The 20,182-nt window shown below is 36.6% G+C and overlaps 1 long non-coding RNA gene across 2 annotated transcripts; it reads right to left on the bottom strand.

Annotated features, from left to right (window-relative positions):
• Window positions 1-2,165: 2,165 nt before the first annotated feature.
• Window positions 2,166-19,905, bottom strand: LOC122135391. 2 transcript variants are annotated; one of them, XR_006153491.1, is made up of 3 exons: window positions 19,579-19,905; window positions 17,563-17,674; window positions 2,166-5,982 (listed from the first exon to the last, which is right to left on the bottom strand). It is a non-coding gene; the product is annotated as an uncharacterized LOC122135391 (long non-coding RNA). The 2 variants fall into 2 exon arrangements; XR_006153490.1 differs by lacking the exon at window positions 2,166-5,982 and adding an exon at window positions 13,085-17,330.
• Window positions 19,906-20,182: the final 277 nt, after the last annotated feature.

Genomic DNA, 20,182 nt, shown 5'->3' with positions numbered 1-20,182 from the left:
TACTGTTGCTATGGGGTTTCTGGGTGTTATTTATGTACATTACCTTTTATTCGTTAAATATAAAGTTAAATAGAAAAATAGAACTGTGTAGACCTGTGTTTAATGATCCGGGCTGGTAACCTAATAGTTGTAGGTTCGAACCAGTCAAAGTTCTGCTAATTACATTTTTTTTTTTTTGTTAGTATGTGAAACAGTATTCATTATGTGATTAAAACACATTGTCGTCACATAACCATATAAAAATTTTCCAGAATGAAACCCCTGCATAACTTTTTTCCCATAAGACTACATTTAATCTTAGCATACGTTTAGAAAATTGCAAACATCTGCGTTCAAGTTCATATGATCACAGTAATTATGCATTTATATAAAATACATGTGTTTAGTGCACAAACCTATTTTCCCTTCATCCCTCAGAAAAACCCATAAAATGCAGATGGTCCCTAACAGCAGGGTTTTTTGTTAAATCTAGGACGAAACACACATCTTGTATTGATCACCTTGTGACAGAAGCGTCTGCAAGTCCGATAGTGTTTCAGTAGTGATCCAGTTCTTTGTGATGCAAGTAGTAGAGGATGTTAACCTCCATTTGTACAGTGACTCAATATTTGCAGAGAAAGGACTCATTGAATATTGTGTCATTTTTGATATGTACTGTATGCTCCAAAACAGTAACACTGACTGACTTATATATATAAGTATCTAGGCTACTTAAAGGTGAAGTAACATCACCGGTTTGAGATGCTGTTGGAAATCGGGTTAAAAATGAATGTCTTTACAAAGATTGTTTATATTGATCATTTCAGTAATTTTTTGTTCTCTGGGCTTTTATCTTGACAATACGTGTTTTGTATTGGCAAACAATTAGAATTTGTGACTGTGGTTCTGAAAAGCTGCACAGTTATTGCGGTCGATGCTGCAGCAGTGAGACAGTTAACTGCAAGTCCAGAATGACTTGGCATTTTAAACAGGACTGCCATGTTTGTTGTTGTTATTTTTTATTTATTTATTTATTTGTACTTCTTGTCTTGGTTAAAGATCAGGTCAGGAAATAATTTGTTGCCTCACACACAAACAGCTGCCCACCCATACAGAAAACTTATAGTACATGAGTAATTGTACTTAAAGGGATAGTTCACCCAAAAATTTTAATCCTGTCATCATTTACTCGCCCTCCACTTGTTGCAAACCTGTACCAGTTTCTTTCTTCTGTTGAACTCAAAAGAAGATATTTTGAAGAATGTCTGTAACCAAAGAATTGACGGTAGCCATTGACTTCCATAGTAATTTTTCCCATGCTATGGAAGTTCATGGCTACCGTCAACGACATCTTTTTTGCTCAACATAAGAAAGACACCCATACCACTCTAAAACAACGTGAGGGTGAGTAAATAATGACAGCAATTCCATTTTTGGGTGAAATATACATTTAAAGCTAGAAAAAAATCCTCTGAGCCACAAAATGCCCTGTTTTTATTGCTCATTTACATTTCCAGGGCAAAAAAACAAAAAACATATTCTTAACTCCTTATAACCCTACAAAGTACATGTTTTCCCTTTTTGAAAATCTTGTTAGCTAACAAGCCAATCTAATTACACTCCTGCCAATTTTATTTACTTTTACAGCCAATGAAATCCATTTCTGTATAAAATGTAATTGAGCACAGCAATAGTCATTTGTCTTTGTGAAGGGACGTCTCATCACTCACCGCAACACAGTTTCTGACCTAAAGCTATTAGTGGGCGGTTGATTTTTTATAACTAAAAAATCAAAGTATGAATAATCATACTCACAAAACATTTATGTTAGCTGGGAATCCAAATATGGGTTATTTTTGTTGCATAAACTTGTATAGTCCCATAATGCCTGTCATTCTGAAGATAGAGGCCGCTCTTTCCTCACAGGCACCGGCACTAGAGAGTAGATCTCACTATTAAACTGATGATTATTCACTGCTCGGGCCATTTCTGGTCATGAGGTGAAAGACTGCTTGGTAATATAATGTTATGATAATCTAGATGGTTCATAATGGGCCTCAACAACATTTACTGTGAGTGTGCATATAGATGTGTCTTCCTTTCACATACAGACAGACAGGGAATCGCTGTGGTGCTGGATAAATGCCATCATTTATTCAGTAAATGAAAGAGCATTCACAATCAGCTGAGTAATGCATGATCCTTTATTGTCTCAACAACATTATTCCAAACAGTGTGTGGGAGACTGCATTGTCAGGTTTTTGGCATGGAAGTGTGTTTAAAACGATTAGCTTCAAATAGGATTTGCTTCATGTATGACCATGTCAAATCCAATTCCCCAATGACCGTTTCACACGTCAAGAATAATCCGTGATTTAATGCGCTTGTTCTAGCTTTAAAATTTCTCAGGCGTATTCCCAGCCACTAACATTTTTGAATATGTAATTTAACTTTATTACTTGGAAAGGAGCACACTTTCTTATCAGGTTGGAAAATTTGGACTAAAAAAATTAAAAGCTAAAAATAAAATTATATGTGGATGATTTAATGCATGATCCTAATAGCAGTAATTGTTAATATTATCACAATTATTATTATAAGGATTATTAAACTAATGTTTTAACATTTAGATTAAATATTTCATATTACTTAAATTTTCAGATTATTAGGAGGAAAATTTGCTGTTTGTAGTTGTTTCACTTAATTATCGACTCTGACTCTGACATTTCACCCCCCAAAAAAAGGAATCTGGCAAGAAACATTAGAGCGCATATTGAGATCTTACTTTACACTCTTAAAAACAGGTTATTTATTGCCATTGATGGTTCCTTCGATTGCACAAAGTTTCTTCAGATTATTAAAATATTCTGTAGTGTAGATTCCAGATTTTTGTATAATTGCTGATTTGAAGCTCAAGAGGAGACGTGAGATTACTATAGGGCCTTTTCTAAGGAAAAAAAACTGAAACGATGGATATTTCACTAAAAATCTCCATTTGCTCTCTTTTTAATGGCCCTGATTTCTAGGAGATCAACTGAGATATTAACGAGATCTCATTTGTGATTTTTGTTATATTCATTATGGCATACATTTAGATCTAGAAGATGTTTTCGCTGTATATGGCATCAAAAATCACAAATTTAATTTGCCTGGCATATTGTCAGCTTTAAAACTAACAAGGCTGAAAATTTTATCCCATCAATAATGCATGATATTTACAGGCTGGTGTTGGAGCAGAGAAGAGCCCAGGGACTCGGTTTTCCCCTCGACTTCATTTGGCTGTGTGACAGGATCCATAACCCTCTCTGAATCCTATCAAATGATGTGGTATGAAGTGTCATCTTCTCTCTGAGCGCTTCTGAGGAGTTTCATCTCTGCAGGGAACTGTCATCAGGTTCCTCTTCCTTTCTCTCTCTCCCATTCCCATCAATTGGATGGGCTATCAGACACGTCCAATCAGAGGCCAGTTCCATTGGTCAGACTGAAGGTGATAAGCAGGTGAAGTTAATCCCCTCTGCGTCTCTACTTCCTGTCCCACCAGGGCAGCATCCCCTCCATGTTTTTATCCATCCTGAATGCAACGAAACAACACAAGTAGTCCTTGGAATGCACAAAGGATTTGTGTGTGTGTGCGTGCACGCTCTTTCCACTTTCTCTGTTTTTGTGTTATTTGAAACGACTGGAATGCAACCTTGGAAAATAAAGTACTTCATAATAGTTGTAAAAGACTTAAATAAATTCATAAATTCAACTTCAGTTAGGGTTTATGTGGGCATTAAATATTTTCCATGTACAGTATTCATCACAATCAGTTCTCAAGCATTAGATTTGACTACAACATTCTTGTTTTTCTTACATATATCATGTTTATTCATCTCCAACATTTATATTCAAGTGCGTTCAAAAATATGTAACCATTTTTCTGTTTGTTATGAAAGATTAATCCCCAGTTGCTGGTGTATTTTGCATGAATTTGTCGTGCCCTGAGGACAAATCCAACCCATACAAATTTACATCCTCGCAGGGTAATAAATCTCTCCACACATAGCAACAAACTCACAAAATCATTAATGTTTTTGTCCTCTCTTATCAATTCCATTTTCTGGAGTAATTGAGCAGTAATCTAATTGGTCCATTGACCTATGCATAATTAAACGTTATCAAAGTGATCTGTCGACAACTGGCAGAGAACAGATGTTGCTCTTCAGAAGAGCAATCAGTCATTGACCCCTGGTTTGATCCAATCACAATTACCTAGATTTGTGCAGTCCAGAGACCGCTTGTCCTAAGTCACTCAGAAACCCCCGAATGGATCAATAAACTCCTCAGTAGCTCCGCCCACATTGTTCTTACTGGTCAGTGACTTTGATGGGTTTAACTTGTTACATAATTTTTAGGCCACTAGTGGCATTGACAGTAATTGCAATTAGTGACTTCTGTGTGAGCGGTGTGTCATGCACGGCTACATTATTGACAATGGACAGTGGACTTTTTTGCCTGCTAAATTTTGTAGAAATTTTGCTAATGTGACCACACTTTAAGCTGTCGTTTTTGCCATATTACTATATAAGAAGACTGCTCAACAGCACCCTCCTTGCACTACTGCACCCTTGATTTTAGACTTCACAGCGGACTACTAGTACCCTATAGTAGGGTGACCATACGTCCCCTTTTTCCCAGACACATCCTGGCCAGGATTTCTATATTGCCTGAAATATCCAGGTTTTGGCTTTGTTTGCACTGCACAGACTGCTCGGTGCTATGACATCATAGTACAGCAGGAGCGATTCAAAAGTATAAGGAGTCGCCTGCTCTCTCTCACGGAGCTTTGATCTCATAACACCGATTGGCCTGTGCAGCGTATTTGCATCTCTTTGACCATTCTCTGTAGATCCCACCTTCTCACGCACAATGATTGGTCGATTATGTACAATACCAGCATGTTATTGGTCAAACTACTTTTCGATCATTACCTTCAGCAAGTATGAAAACAGGAAAACACAGCCAAATCCTGGATATATTAGGCAATATAAAAATCCTGGCACAAATGGTCACACTACACAATTGTTTATTTGGCATTATGCTACCAAAATGTGGATTACGTAGTTGCCATTTGAGACAAAGCCGATATTTATTTAACAGATAGTTTTGTAAAATTAAAATACTTGTTTTACTTTGAATTTGTAACAGCGAAAGATGAGAGTATAACAATAAATTGTAATATAATTTCTCACTAGTTTGTTTTGTCAAATTTTTTTGTTCTCGGTTTAGAAATGTGCTGGCTCATCTTGCATGCAAAGAGGAATTAAACATAATTGGAGTGTTGTGTACCTGTTACAAAGCCACATGAAAGTTGTGATCATCCTCCGAATGAAAGCTGAATCGTCAAATCATTTCATAAAATGTGATCCCGTAAATGCAATTGGCTTTCTTTTGTACACTTTCACCACACCATTCAAAGAATCAATAAAAGACCTTGAAGAAATTATGCCAGCTGATATGATGTAATCTTTTATTGTTTGCTAGATAATGCCTGGGCTGTATGTGACTGAATCACTTAGTACTCTTTTATTCTCTCTCTTTCTATCGCTCACTCTTTATCTCTCTCTCTTCCACTGTGCTATGGATGTCCTGTCTCAAACAACCAGGAGACACACTCTGCCTCCTCTTTCGCTTCGGTTTCATCAGCAGTGCCGGGATAAAAGGGCCTTAGAGGCAGAATAATTAGATCAAACAATAGATTTAGGATTCAAAACAAAATAAGAACATCCTCTGTGTTTTTGGAAAGGTTTACCCTCGTTCAGCGGCTACTCAGAGCTTCCCCCGTCCGAAAATACCAGTTAGTGCTGGCTTAGCTCACAACGGTCCATTGCTTGGTTTTAGAGAAAGTAATGACAGCTGGAAGCCTTAAAGTCTTTAGGAGGGAGGCATGAGCTCTTGCTGGGCTGTTTGAGAATCCAAGGATAGCCAAGTAACGGTTTGAAATCAACGGCATGAACAATTCTGAAAAACAAGGCAGAGTTAAGGTTAGCTAAAGGGTACGAGATAAGTTACTCTACAAGTGCACCAATGCAAACGCTGTCTAATCAAAAGATTAAACTTTAAATATCAAAATTTAGCCTACTTAACTTAGTGTGTGTGTGTGTGTGTGTGTGTGTGTGTGTGTGTGTGTGTGTGTGTGTGTGTGCCCGTAAATAAATAAAAACAACAAAATATATAAAAAAAAATAGTAAATGTGCAATGAGAGCATAAACATAGGCTAATTTAAAACTGACCCCACTTGGGGAAAATGCGTTTATCTTGTCCTTTTATTTTATTTTTTCAGTTGTGATTCACAATTTAGTGTAATGTATACGCTAAATATGATTTTCATTTTTAATAAGCAAGACTAAAATGTTAAAACTTTTAAACTAAATCTGAAACATTTTCACTACTAAAAACACGGCGTTCATGCGCGAGATGCAAACGGTCAAGAAAGCAATTTGACCAGTGGTCAATGGTTTGAAGTTACGATGGGCATGTTATGTTTTTATGAAATGTAATTAAGTAAAACCAAGATATTATGTTTTAGAATGTATTTAAGTGAACGTGTTTCTAAAATGAGAATACTTCATTAAAGTTAAATACACTGAAGTGTATTTGTGTGTGCTTTTGTATACATGCTTACTGCTTACTTCTGGTTGTTAGCAGATTATTGAATATAACCACAAAACATTTTATTTTTAATATTTACCATGGAGGTCAATCAGGATGTATTTGTGGTTATAAATGTGTGTTATTTTAGGAATCAGGTGTCATTGTGGAATTTCCCCAGTGTGCAGTAAATGAATGTGGCATCTCATTAACAATCAACATGGTGAGTACAACCTGGCTTAGGCCTGTTTTACATTCCTGACACTTTCATACCTCACTAATAAACCTCACGCTTGTTTATTCCTCACTAACCGTGAATGATTTTACATTAACACTGTATTTATGGACCTCTGTAGCTCACACATCATGAAACAAATACATTGTATGAAAAACAAATGAACACAAAATAGTATTTTCTGTTTGTTCACCTTGTCTGTGCAGGCTCATATGTAACAGATCCATATGGAAATGATATTTGATGTCAAATCCATTAACACAAACATCAAATTACCATAATCTACCGACCAATACAGCACAATTTTAACACCCTCAAAAAAATATTAATTTATGTACACACTGAGACACACATTTGCTGAAGTGTTCCCTTGCCAAAGCAAACACACTCTGGAGAGAAGCGCAGATTACCAGAGTTCAGTGTCCCAGCATCATGATGAAACTTCACGGAAATAACCTGCAACATCTGCACCGTGGACACTGCTGCAGAGCAAATGCATCTTTGCCTCGCGCTTATCGCCTCACTCCCTTGCCCCAATGCATTCTGAGGGTTTTGGTGACAAAAGGCACAAAAAAGCATTTCAGTCAAGCTTAGTCCTTTATGAAGCTGTCATGTTAGCCTGTGCTCCAAAACCTAGTGAGCTGCCTTCCTAGACAGCATTTTGAGATGCTTTGAAAATACCTCATTTTGGTATTATTCTATTGTCCTTGAGGATGATGATGTAAAAAAGGCACAAAATTGGAATGCAAATGTAGAAATTTTTTAATTGTTTTGCATGTTTACTAAACAGGTTTTCTCATCATGTAACTTTGATTTTTTTTTTTTTTTTTTTGATGCATTTATGCTAAAAAAAAGTGATTAATCTGTGAATGTGAATTTTTATTTTTCCAAATGAGTTTCCAAGTTGGAAGTGCCGTTTTGTTGCACTTGGAAATTCAAGCTTTTGGATAGAATGCCACATAAGGCAATACTGTATGGATAAATAACACAATCCCAGAATGAATCGCAGCAAGCTTGGTGAAAAGAAAATCAATTTATTAAAGAGTATAGAAATGCTGATAGACTAACTATACTATTTAACTATTTAAAATATAGGATATTGCGACTTATCAACAGTTCAGATTTTGTTTCTCACAAACTTTTGCTTCTTAGAACAGCGAGATAATATAAACATAATTCCAAGAAATAAAAATGTAATTTCTGAGAAAAAAAGTCATTCTGTGTTTGCATGAGTTTATATCTTGCAATTCTGACATTTTTTTTCTCTGAATTCTGAGTTTACATTTCATAATTCTTTTTTTTCTCTCCACGGAATAAAAAAACTGTTTTTTTTTACTTATTCCTTGGACGATAATGGACTTGCATAATGTAGTTCTAAATATATAAGTATTTTATGTACTTACCTGTGCTTATTAGTGCAACACACTAACATAAAATTATATTATAATAAATTGGACACGAGTCAAGGCTGATTCACACAGAATGTGTTTTTCCATTCCAATGTGCTGTTTTTTATGCTTTTTAGCGCACAGTCTAGGCGGATATGTACTGTATAACCATCACATCCACGTCTTTTGCAGCATCTCGCACATGTTGGGTGCTCTAATTAAAATAAGTTTGACTTTTAAAAAAAATGTCTCAAGTTTTTCCCTATTCAACAGAAAAAAAAAATTGTTCTGTGTGACTGGCCCCTTATGTGTGCCGCATGGAGTTGCTGCCTATGTAGAGTGTTTCAAATCAGTTTTGAAGTTTATTCAGGATGTCGCTTTAGAAGGCAGCTGCCTGAAGACAACACAGCTCACTCAATTTCAAAAGTTAATATGTGAAATAAATGTATCAGTTATGAAAATTTGTCTGGGAGATTCACGGGTTCCCGAGGTTTACACTTTAGTCCCATAATGCCTCAGAGACCAAGGAAACTTTAATTACAAATCAAGCAGCACGGGCTGTTGCCAATGAAACGGCCGTTCTATGTACACACTCCAAAAAGAAGTGTTATTCTTAATTGCAGGTCAGTGTAAAACTGATGTGTCAGCTGCTGTGACTTCTAATTAATTCTGCTCACAAACGAAGCCAGAGACAATCTCCATCTGCTGCTGTTTAACCTGGGAGAGAGTGGCATGCCGGATTGTCATGCTCTTATTATGATAGAGTGCTTGTCTGTGATTATGACTTTTAATGGAACAAGGAACAATGACGCACATGCTAGTTATCACAATCTAAAAGGTTTTGAATCCAATTACACAAATGTGTGTTTTCTGTAGCAGTGATTTTCTATGTTTATTTCAAGAATCCAGTCTTTCATATATGATAACTTGTAAAATCTTCCATAAATGCTAAATAATAAAATAATATTTATAAACAAACTAATACAATTATTGTAAATCAGAATAATTAAAATGTATGTTGTATATGTTTCATTTGCATACCATTTATTAGCTAACATGCATGTCAGCTAAAACAATGCCTTAATATATTTTTCTGTTTTTATACTACCTTTTTATACAATGTTAGACGTTGGGGAAATCTATATGTCAAAAAAGGTCACAAAAGGTCAACATGTGCTCAGTGAACTGTATTTTTTTCCCCGGGCAATAACAGAGGACGAGTGCGTGTGTAAGTATATATATATATATATATATATATATATATAGATATATATATATATATATATATATATATATATATATATATATATATATATATATATATTATATATATAATGTAATGTATGTTCTTTTTCGTGCCCACATGGCCTTGGTTACATCAGCAAGAAATACTAAAACAATAAAGAGATAGAAAAATAATTTTTCTTTAATTAAAAAAAAAGCTTCCTGCACTCTATTTTTTTATACTTAATATAGGGGAATCATTATACATTTTAGAATAATATGCACAATAATGAATCATGCAGTCAGGCATTATCATGGAACATAAAGGAATATTTATGAATTAATTTGTTTGACTATAAATGAGGGCTGATCTTTTAATTAAGACCAAATCAGATGCAAGGTTGGCTGTATGGACACGTGATCTTTCAGAAGAGGGAAAATCAGCCCCCATAATGCTCCTGTCGGAGAAAACAGGCATCATCAATAATGTATTACTAAACAAGGCCATCATTAAGTGCTTCCCACTGTCTCTGTCCAGCGCAGGCATGGGGTGGGCAGACAGCATGACTCATGCACGGACTTGCAGAGTTTAGGCTGAGAAACAGTGGGAAATGGAGATAGATTCAGAGAGAGAGAGAGAGAGGAAGGAAAGGGGTCAGGGTGGAGGCAGAGAGAGAGAGAGTGGGCTACCATTAGAGTTCATTCTGAAGTGAAGAGTCACAATGACAGTCTCTTGACAGTAGAGTAGACCAGAACACACAACACACTCCGCTGTGTGTCTGTGTATGACTCTAATCGATCCTAAAGGCTGAGAGATTAAAGAGATTTCTAAGTGATTGTAAAATGCATTTATACAATAAGAGCAGGATGAAGGGAGTTTGTCTATCTGTCTATCTATCTATCTATCTATCTATCTATCTATCTATCTATCTGTCTGTCTGTCTGTCTGTCTGTCTGTCTGTCTGTCTGTCTTTCTGTCTGTCTGTCTGTCTGTCTGTCTGTCTGTATGTCCATCCATCTTCCATACGTCTATCTGTCCATCCATCGAGCCATCACATTAGTAGACTTTTACCATTCATGATTTCCTAGTTATTCAAATGTTCTTTAATTATTTGAGAACTGTGGTAACATAAAAGGTGACAGAAGAACGTTAAAAGCACTGATAAAAGGGAAGAGTGCAGATGGAGTGAGATCTCACAGGGTCAGATGGAGGACAGACGTTCAGAATAACACCTCTGAGTCCAGTGAAGATCATTCCGACAGACAGCCGGATATCACAGTCAGTTGCTTACCGCAGGACCTTGAAAATACCAGGGAAAAAAATCCCTGCCCCTCTCTCTTTCACCTTCAAAGCGGGTCTTACACGGCCTCAAAGAATACTTGATATTCTCCTATTGGTATTTTTCAGACGGTGCTGCTGCTCACACATTCATTCAGCGTGGAGGAAAGGTTGTGTCTTGGGACTTAATAGATTAGTAAGTCTGGGGACAAATGCCTGGATGCCCCTGTTTAGCATGTGAATGACACACCAGTGTGCATTATTGGCTTTGGTTGGAGGAGCCAAGGAGCAGCAAGAGGGACAGTGGAGAGACCATTCAAGAGCAATTGTATTTGCATTAAATATGTATCAATGAAAGATCATGTTACATGAGGTAGCTGTAAACTCTGTTCTGAGAGGTGATGTTCTGCTGCCCCTGGAAAACAAAAAATCCTTTGTGAAAGAAACATTATGATGTAGAATGAATAAGAAATATTTTGGATTCTGCACTTTTTATAGTAGTTCCGGGAAAATTATAATCATGATTTTGATTTGAATGGTCTCATCTCACTAACGCATCTTAAAAACAATCAAGCATTTTATTTTAGTGTTTCCTGTGCTGCTTTTCTGAATCCACAGCTCAACAGAAAAAAGATTTACATTTTACTGGAGTTTGCATTCCAAACTAAATGTGACGAGATAAAAAAGTTGTTTATCATCATGAAATAATGGCAAGAAAATGTCGTTGATTTCTTCTCATGGGCTGCAAGTAATAATTTATTTGTGAATCCAATATATACAGCACAAGCGGGATAGTCTGCTTCATAAACAAATGACTCTTTTAAACCAGTCCTTTTTAATGAATCAAAATATACAATGTGAAAATGCAGTAATGAGCAAATGACGACTTTAAAACGGGTTCACTTTAGTCAATCTAAAATAGAGAGCAAACAATGAAGTCTGATTCATGAACAAATGACTTAAACCTATCTATCTATCTATCTATCTATCTATCTATCTATCTATCTATCTATCTATCTATCTATCTATCTATCTGTCTATCCTTTATACAATTTTAACAACAGTGAGTATAAAAAACATGATCTTTTCACAGAAATGTATGGATTTTTTTTCCTTTTTCATTCTGGCCTTTTAAATGTTTTGAATAGGAGTGACGGTGCTTTTTGCTTCGGACAAATCTTAAGATTATATCCAAAGACCTTCATTTAAGACAGAACAGAATGCAACAGAGAAACAAACCTAAAAACAATGAAACGAAACATGAGACAAAACACAAGCACTGGTGCTGCTAACGCTGACAGACAGCAAGTGCAGGAGCCTGGTTATTGAACACTGAGTGCTCTGTGAATTTGTACCGAAGCGAACAGACAGTACATGCTTTCCTGCGCTCTGCTTGAACTTAAAATGAAAGTGTGATATTTTTTTCCCTCCCTTTGCTTTTAACAGTGAAGCTCTCCGTGAAGATTGAACGCCCTGCGTTTACAGGAGGTGGGGACCTAAGAGCTTCCCTCTGAAGGGGCCTCTCTGGGGGGTAGCCAGCATTTAGAAGATCTGATTAATCATAGTCTCTCTCTCTCTCTCTCTCTCTCTCTCTCTCTCTTTGAGGCGATAGCTCAGCAGGAGGCCTGGCCCTCGTTATGGGTGCGTCCGGGGAGAGACAGCAGTTTACAGAGCTGTGTGTGAGCAGGGAGATGAATGAACGGTACGGTGAAATAATCAATTACCACTCTCTTCACCACTGGAACAGGCCCAAACCACACACTGCAAAAAATATTCTTAATCAGTATTTTTTGTCTTTGTCTTTTATGTAATATATCTAAAATTTTGCTTATTTCCTCAAAATATCATAATATCCTCAAAACAAGTTAACTAAAATAAATACTTTTTTTCAGCAAGGATGCCGTAAATTGATCAAAACTGACAGTCAAGACATTTATAATGTCACAAAAGATTTTTCAATTAATGCTGTTCTTTTGAATTCTAAAAAAAAGTATCACACCTTCCATAAAATTATTTAATAACACAACTTTTCAAAATTGCTAAGAAGAAAATAAGCATATTAAAATGATTTCTGAAGGATCATGTGACACTGAAGACTGGAGTAATGATACTAAAAATTCAGCTTTACCATCACAGGTATAAATACATTTTAAAATATATTTAAAAAGAAAACAGATATTTTCATTTGTAATAATATTTTACAATATTACGGGTTTTTTTTTTTTACTGTATTTTGTATAAAATAAATGCAGCCTTGGCACGCATAAGACCTTTAAGAGATATTAAAAAAAATCTACACTGAAAGTGTGTGCATGTGTGTGTGTATATATGTGTGTGTGTATATATACTGTATATAGGTTGTTTTTCTACCCATTTCTTTTGTTAATTTTTTTTTCTTAAAACAATCTGAAAAGACAAGACAGTTTGCCAAAGTGTAAATATGCAATATTGCTTCAAGTAAATATATGTGGTTTTAAGGATATTAAGATATTTTACCAAAAAAAAAAAAAAAAAATTTGATTAAGAAAATGATTTTTACTTCAAAAACAAACACCATTTGTGTCCAATATATAAAACAAGATAAAAAATACTGGATTTTATGCCTTTTGTGTCTAATATTTAATTTCCTACTCTCAGTGAAAGCCCTTAACTGTGTTTTCTAGTATAGTCTGTGATTTTGACACCGTTGGGGATTTTTCAGGCTGAAAGGGTTTTTACCAAACACTCTTGGAGGAATATAAATCACCAGAGTTTGTGAAGAGAGAAGCGATAAAGGGGAGGAGATGAAGAGAGAGAGAGAACGATTGCACCAGAATGGGATGAGAGGTGTCCACTGAGAATTTGGAAGTGGAGGATCTCACTCTGGCGTTCAATCTGAGCCAGCTCCAATACTGTGGAAATAAATTGATTTTTAAATAGATTGCTAAGCCTCTATCAGCGAGCCACTGATTTCATAGGCGCCTATTTAAACCAACCTAAAGCCCATCCATAGTTTAACCTTATTAAAGATATTTGCCAGTTAGACTTCACTAGCTCAACGTGCTTCACCTCCTGCCTGAAATTATTCTTTGAAACGATACACGCGATAACCGGCCTCACACGTATGGAGGAATACAGAGCAGGATTGTAATTAATGTAATGAGGCTTAGTGGCCTGTATCAGCTCTCCATAAGAAATGGACATGCTGTGAAACCCAACAGGCCTGAGAGGTGAGGTTTAGAGGTAGGAAAGTTGTCTGTTTAAGAGGTTGTGAGGCTAAAAGGTCACAATGTTTTGAAATTGTAGCAACATCGCCAGTCAAAAATGTGGACACACCTACTCATTTTTAAATTATTTTCCACACTTTAGAACAATAGTAATCAATGACTAAATTAACACATGCACTAATAAAAATAAAGGTTTCATGTGCAATATTAAGGTTCCAAGGTTTTTAAAGGTTCTTCATGGATCTGTCAATGCTAATAAAGAACCTTTAAATTTTAAGAGTGTACACTGAATTGTGTACACTATTTTTATTTACAACTTTGAAAAATGATTTTTAACTTGTATAGGAATTTAAAGTTCATCCTTCATTTAGTCAATCAGTTTCACATGCTTTTTCAAGCAACATTGGACACTTTTTGGCAACTTTTTCTTCACCATGGCCCGGTTTAACCATAAAAAAATGGTAAATTCATGTTAATCATGTTTATATATATATATATATATATTTATATATACATTATTCAAAAGGCTTTCAAAACCACAATAATCACAATTCAGTCAAGTGTGTCCAAACTTTTGACTTGTCGAATAACTTCCATTTCCTGTATTGAGGGAAACATATGCTAATACAGCACAATTTCAGTTGACTAATGCCACTGATCATATTTTTGGTGAAAAGCATTATGGTCTTGAGAGAAGTCAGGGGATTATAGAATATCATGACATCATGTATGAGGGAAATCTTATAAAGGAGCAGACTTAAAAATGCTGAGCCTATAAAAAATAACCCTTTGAGCTGGGTTTAAATACCAACCCATACAACCACAAAGGGTAAACTAATTAGTTGAATGAATATTCATTATACAAAGCAAGAAAATACAATTCTCATACTCCATAAACTGAATTAATCAAGAGTAAACAGTAGATTGTAGTCATGTGAATAAATGAATAATTCATACCTTAAATGTTTATAAAGCTTACATACTTCAGCTTCCCTTTGATGGGACAAAATGGGACAAACGTGCTCCACTTCTTGTCAATATCTCAAATCCTTTTGAATTAATTAAAGTTACTGCAGAGAAAATGTTCCTGTAAATAAGGGCTTTTGAGACTAAGTGAATTCAACATTCTGAGAGCAGCACAGGGACATAAACAGAAACATTGATCCTACAGCTGAATAATCCGAATATAGAGTTATGGACGCTGTGTCCTGTCACAAAAACATCTCAGTCTTATTCTAAAGAATGTGGTGATGACCAGAAAGACATCTATTTTGTCTGTGTTCTGTTGTTTGGGACTACATTTTGTCTTGCTACATAAAACGCAAGCTATCGAATGCCACAAGATCAGACAACAACAAGAAATGAGGGCTCAATGGTGTCAAAAAAAAGAAAATAATATCCCAGAGAAAATCTAATGAATCTCAACATTATGTTTTTGAAGCATAACAACACTGTTAAATTGTTCATGATTTGTTTGTATGTGGTGTATATTTTAATATCGTTTGTAATGTATTTTTGTTTTTTGCTTGCATATTTATGACCTACATTTAAAACCGATTCTTCGCCTATAAAAGGACAAAATATACAAATGCATCATAATTTTACTTAAATCAAGCTTTATTTATGATATGAGGGGGAGGAACAAAGATGACGTGCACATAAAAATAATTTCAATAAAGAACAAATGAAGATGAGCTGCAGAGGCCTGAATAATTTCATCTCGTCATAAACCACAGACAGATGGAAGCTAATCTGTGCGAGGAGTTTACAGCGAGATATTTACTCAACAGCATCAATAAAAATGATTTCAGAGAGAAATTCTATCAATATGCTTCAGACATCACAAACTATGAGAGGGTAGAATATTTAGTGAAAAAAAATATTAATGTGTTAATCTAATACAATATAACAGATAATTGTTAAGGTTGCATGTGACCCTTCTCACATTTGTCACTCCTAAGGCACTGTTGAGCATTAAGTAATAAAGGAATAAATAAAACGCCATATATTTTAAGTGTACATGCTAAGAATAAAAAACAACATTTTTTTTAAGTAGCCAAAACCTGTTAAATCTAAAAGTATTCATCTAAACAGATATTTCTATTAGTTTTGAACCTATGCACCCCAAACACCTTAAAAATGATCATAAAAATGACTTAAAAAGTTAACCAACTGATCTGATTTTCAGTTGTGTGGGTCCCCTAGTGGTAAAACATTACATTATTCCTCCTCCACACCTCTTTTCTCTCTGCTCATTTAAACACATAGCCGAAAGAACGATAATTACAGGGTGATCAAGGACAGAGCGGGCTGATTGTTGCCTTTAGTCTATCTGAAATGCTAATACATCAATTAAATCTGCCGAATGATAATGAAGAACAAATTAAAATGTTTGCAGATTTACAAATCGTCCACGTCAACACATCAACAGCCGGTCCGAAATGCAATCTATTAGTATGCAAAATACATCTATATAAAAGGCAAAAAAATACTTTTTTCACATGAAACTATCTCATGGATATTTATAAGATTTGATCATAAGCTTTCATAAGTCAAGTAGATCCTGTTAGGTTTCCTAAATGGATTTCATGGAGGTTAGAATGCAGCATCATATGCTCTCCTGATACATATTCATGATATACGCATGCCACGCCGCAGTCAATCTAAAGCCATGGTAACTGTTTATCTGCAGTGTGTTCCTTTACAATCCGCATAAATTTAGCTCTCAGTGGCTTCGTGGACATTTCATTCCATTTTTTCCCCTTGCATCCCTCCTGGAGCTCCATATGGAAACCCTGCACGATAAATGTCATTTCAAAATCAATTTGCATTAAAAAGGTAGAGTGTGTGCGGTCCTGAGAAAAGAATGTATATATATGGCACAAACCGAACACATTTGCATCTACAACTCCGCCTGAGACGTTACAATATACAGCCTTTGGGGGGAAGACGGCGAATCAAAAAACCCCCAGTTTTTCCTTTCCGCTGGCTGAAAAGATGTGTAGCAGGAGTAGCCGGATAAATCAACAGCACAAGCATCACACACAGACAGGAAATGCAGCTTCGCTGACTCAATAAATGGATGTGGGCGTGAACCTCGGCGTTAGCAAACGCATGTGTGTGTGCAGGCAGATGGGCCTTCTGGATTCAACGCTCTCTCTAGTCCATTGCAGTCGCCGCCGACATGACTCTCCTCGACTACGCGTATTCTTAAGCAATAACAACGAGAGCCGTATTATCCACCCAAGAATACCCGTCACCGAAGAGAGTCTTTTACAGAGAGAAACAACAGAACCGCCGGCATCGTCAGAAAACGGAAAGGCCTTTTCAAAACAATTGATTGAAGACGCTTTGTAGCGCAAGGCAAGGGCTTCTCAACGGCTCGTCTGCAAACAGAAATTAACAGTGCATTTTTGTTCAGTAAACCCCTCAAGAAATGTGGTAAGTGTGTGTGTGTGGTTTTTTTTTTTTTTTTGTGCTATTTCCTCCCAGCAATCTGTGATCTCACAGGGCCACTCGGGGGAAAGGTGCATTTAATGAAGGAGCGGGGGATGGGGTGGAGGTGGTGGAAGGGGGTTATGGGTAATCCACCCCACCCCCCCCACAGCATAAACTCACCTGGGATGCATGGACCCTGCGGAGGTCCTCCAGCGAGTGTCCATGTCCTGACTCCCATTGCCACTGTGATGATTCTGATGATGATGGTGATAGTCCACAGTAGCAGGTTCACCTAAAAACACAGACCGCCGGGGTTAAAATAGAGCCAAACGCGCAAGATCTAAATGCTTTTATGGTCAACTTCTTCACATGCTGCACATCTCATCTGTCTAAATGATATAGAAATGGGAAAAAAAAATAGCCAAACAGTCCATTAGCACAATGAGGAGAATTCTATATGGAGACATGGACTCAAATGAAGCATGGCGGCCCCCCTCTATACCCCACTTGCTAGATGACAGGGGGAGGGAAAAGAAGAAGAAGGGGGTGGGGGCTAAACTGTGTAATTAGTTTATGAGAGAAACCTTTTTCTTTTTTCTTTGTAGAAAAAAGCAAGTTGTAATGCATATTAAATGCATCAAATTACATAGAGAATTGTAGGTCTGATTATGATTATCTTTAAATGCATTAACACTGAATGTTTGGTTACTAATATTAAGTAAAATTTCTGCTTTATCATTGTGGTGTCACACTAATTTCAACATATAAAGATGTTTTTCAGCTGACAAACTAAATTATGCAAAAATTATATTTTATTTAAAAGGTTTGCTTGAATACAATTTCCACATTTCAACTTATTCTGGTAGGATTTTTTTTTTTTTTAACAGGCCTTATTTATGGTTGTCTCATCTTTATGCAACATTGTACTCTAATTCCCTTATAATTAGCTTGTCTCAATTTACAGAATAAAATTTTAATCAATAAAACACAGGGTCACAATTTAAAAATAACAAAAGAAAAAAAAAAGAAATTTTTAAGAATATAAACGTTATTATATTATCCTTTCGTTTTTTACCTCCATTTCATGCAAAAACTATTATTTTCAAAAATGACACCTCAAAAAAAAAAAAAAAAAAAAAAAAAAAAAAAAATAATAATAATCTACTGAATTATAGTCTACGTACCTACCCAAATAGATTTCTCTATTTTACACCGATCATTAACAAAATGAGAAAAACACAATCAGCTCTCAATGCTGAAATCCACACATATTGAAACCCAACAGAGAGAAAGAGAAAGCAGCACAAGAAACTGGAGGAGAACCTAACGGAGGCAGATGGAGAGGGAGAAGCTGGACACGAGCACAAACGCAATAAAAGCCACCGTACGGGCACACACCGGCAGTGTAGCAGCCGGCTGCTCGCTCGCTCTCCAGACCCCCAGCCTGCAAAACCATCAGACGCACATCACACACACACACACACACAGGGCACACTCCCCCAGTGCTATAGCCCCAGGGCTCTCGCTCTCTCTGTCCATTTCTGGAGCCACACACACACACACATACACACACAAACACACACACACAAACCCCTCTTCCAAACCCCCCAGAACTCCAGGAGTTAATCAATGGCCTCCATGCATGTGTTTTTTTTTTTTTTTTTTTGGTTTGTTTGTCTTTGCCAAAGTTCGTCTGGGTCCATCCTTTCTTTACCTCTTGAATTTCATATAGATTTTTTTCCTACATTTTTTTTTTATTCTACTCTCTTCATGCAAGAACCCATTCACTCACTTAATTTTTATATTCCATTTTTGTTTAAAAGGATGGCATTTTTAAAAACAGTTTAGAGCCAAAAAAAAAGAACATATTTGTATTATCAACCTCTCTCCACTCCCCCCTTTCTCCATAAGCAAACTGCGCTATTCCACTCCAGACTAAAAGAAAGAAAAAAAAAACACACACTTCGAGCCGGACCCTCTACTGATTGCGATTTAATTGAATGGAGCCCATGAATATGGTGATTTCATGAGACACTTGACACGAGCATCAGGAGGTGTGGTGGACCACACCATCAAAAATGGCAAAAAAACGACGACACACTATTGAAACATCTGACAAAAAAACAATCAATATATTTGAAAAAAAAAAAAGATGAGAAAGAACTGGAGAGATGTCCACATGTGGATATGACTTACCCCGTCAAACCTTCAGCATCTCATTGTACCACCCGTTTCAGCAAGGTGGGATGCCCAATCGTGATAAACCCAGGACGGTACGGCAACGTTAGAGAGAGCCAGGCGGCCAGTCCCGTGGTGTGCAGGTGGATGCGGTACACATCGCAGAGGGGACGCTTGACAAAAGGATCAAAACCCAATGCCCACTCCCGAGCCAGTTGTTGCTTGACACAGCAAATGAACTTACAGCACAAGAGCGAGTGAAGCCGAGGGAGGGAGAGACAGACAGGGAGAGAGAGAGGCAGAGGAGGAGAGAGAGAGTGTTTGGAGAGAGAGTGTGTGTGAGAGAGAGAGATGGAGAATGAGTGAGAGAGAGAAGGAGGTGGGGGTAGAAGGGGGTTCAGAGTGAGCGGGCGAGCGAGGGAGAGAGAGAGAAATCATAGCATAACAAAACCTATAGCTACGTGGACGGCCACTCTCTCTCTCTGTCTCTCTCTCTCTATCTCTCTCCACCCTCTCTGGCTCAAAGGAAGGGAGAGAATAATTAGATTTGAGCCACACATGCTTTCCAAAAGCACTGACTCGTGGATCCCAGGCACCTAATGTTGGATTAATTGAGGGAGAT

This window comes from Cyprinus carpio, chromosome A24 (assembly GCF_018340385.1).
Source record: "Cyprinus carpio isolate SPL01 chromosome A24, ASM1834038v1, whole genome shotgun sequence".
Classification (NCBI taxonomy): Eukaryota; Metazoa; Chordata; class Actinopteri; order Cypriniformes; family Cyprinidae; genus Cyprinus; species Cyprinus carpio.
The sequence above is the reverse complement of the archived record's forward strand: the minus strand, read 5'-3'. Positions and strand labels throughout refer to the sequence as shown.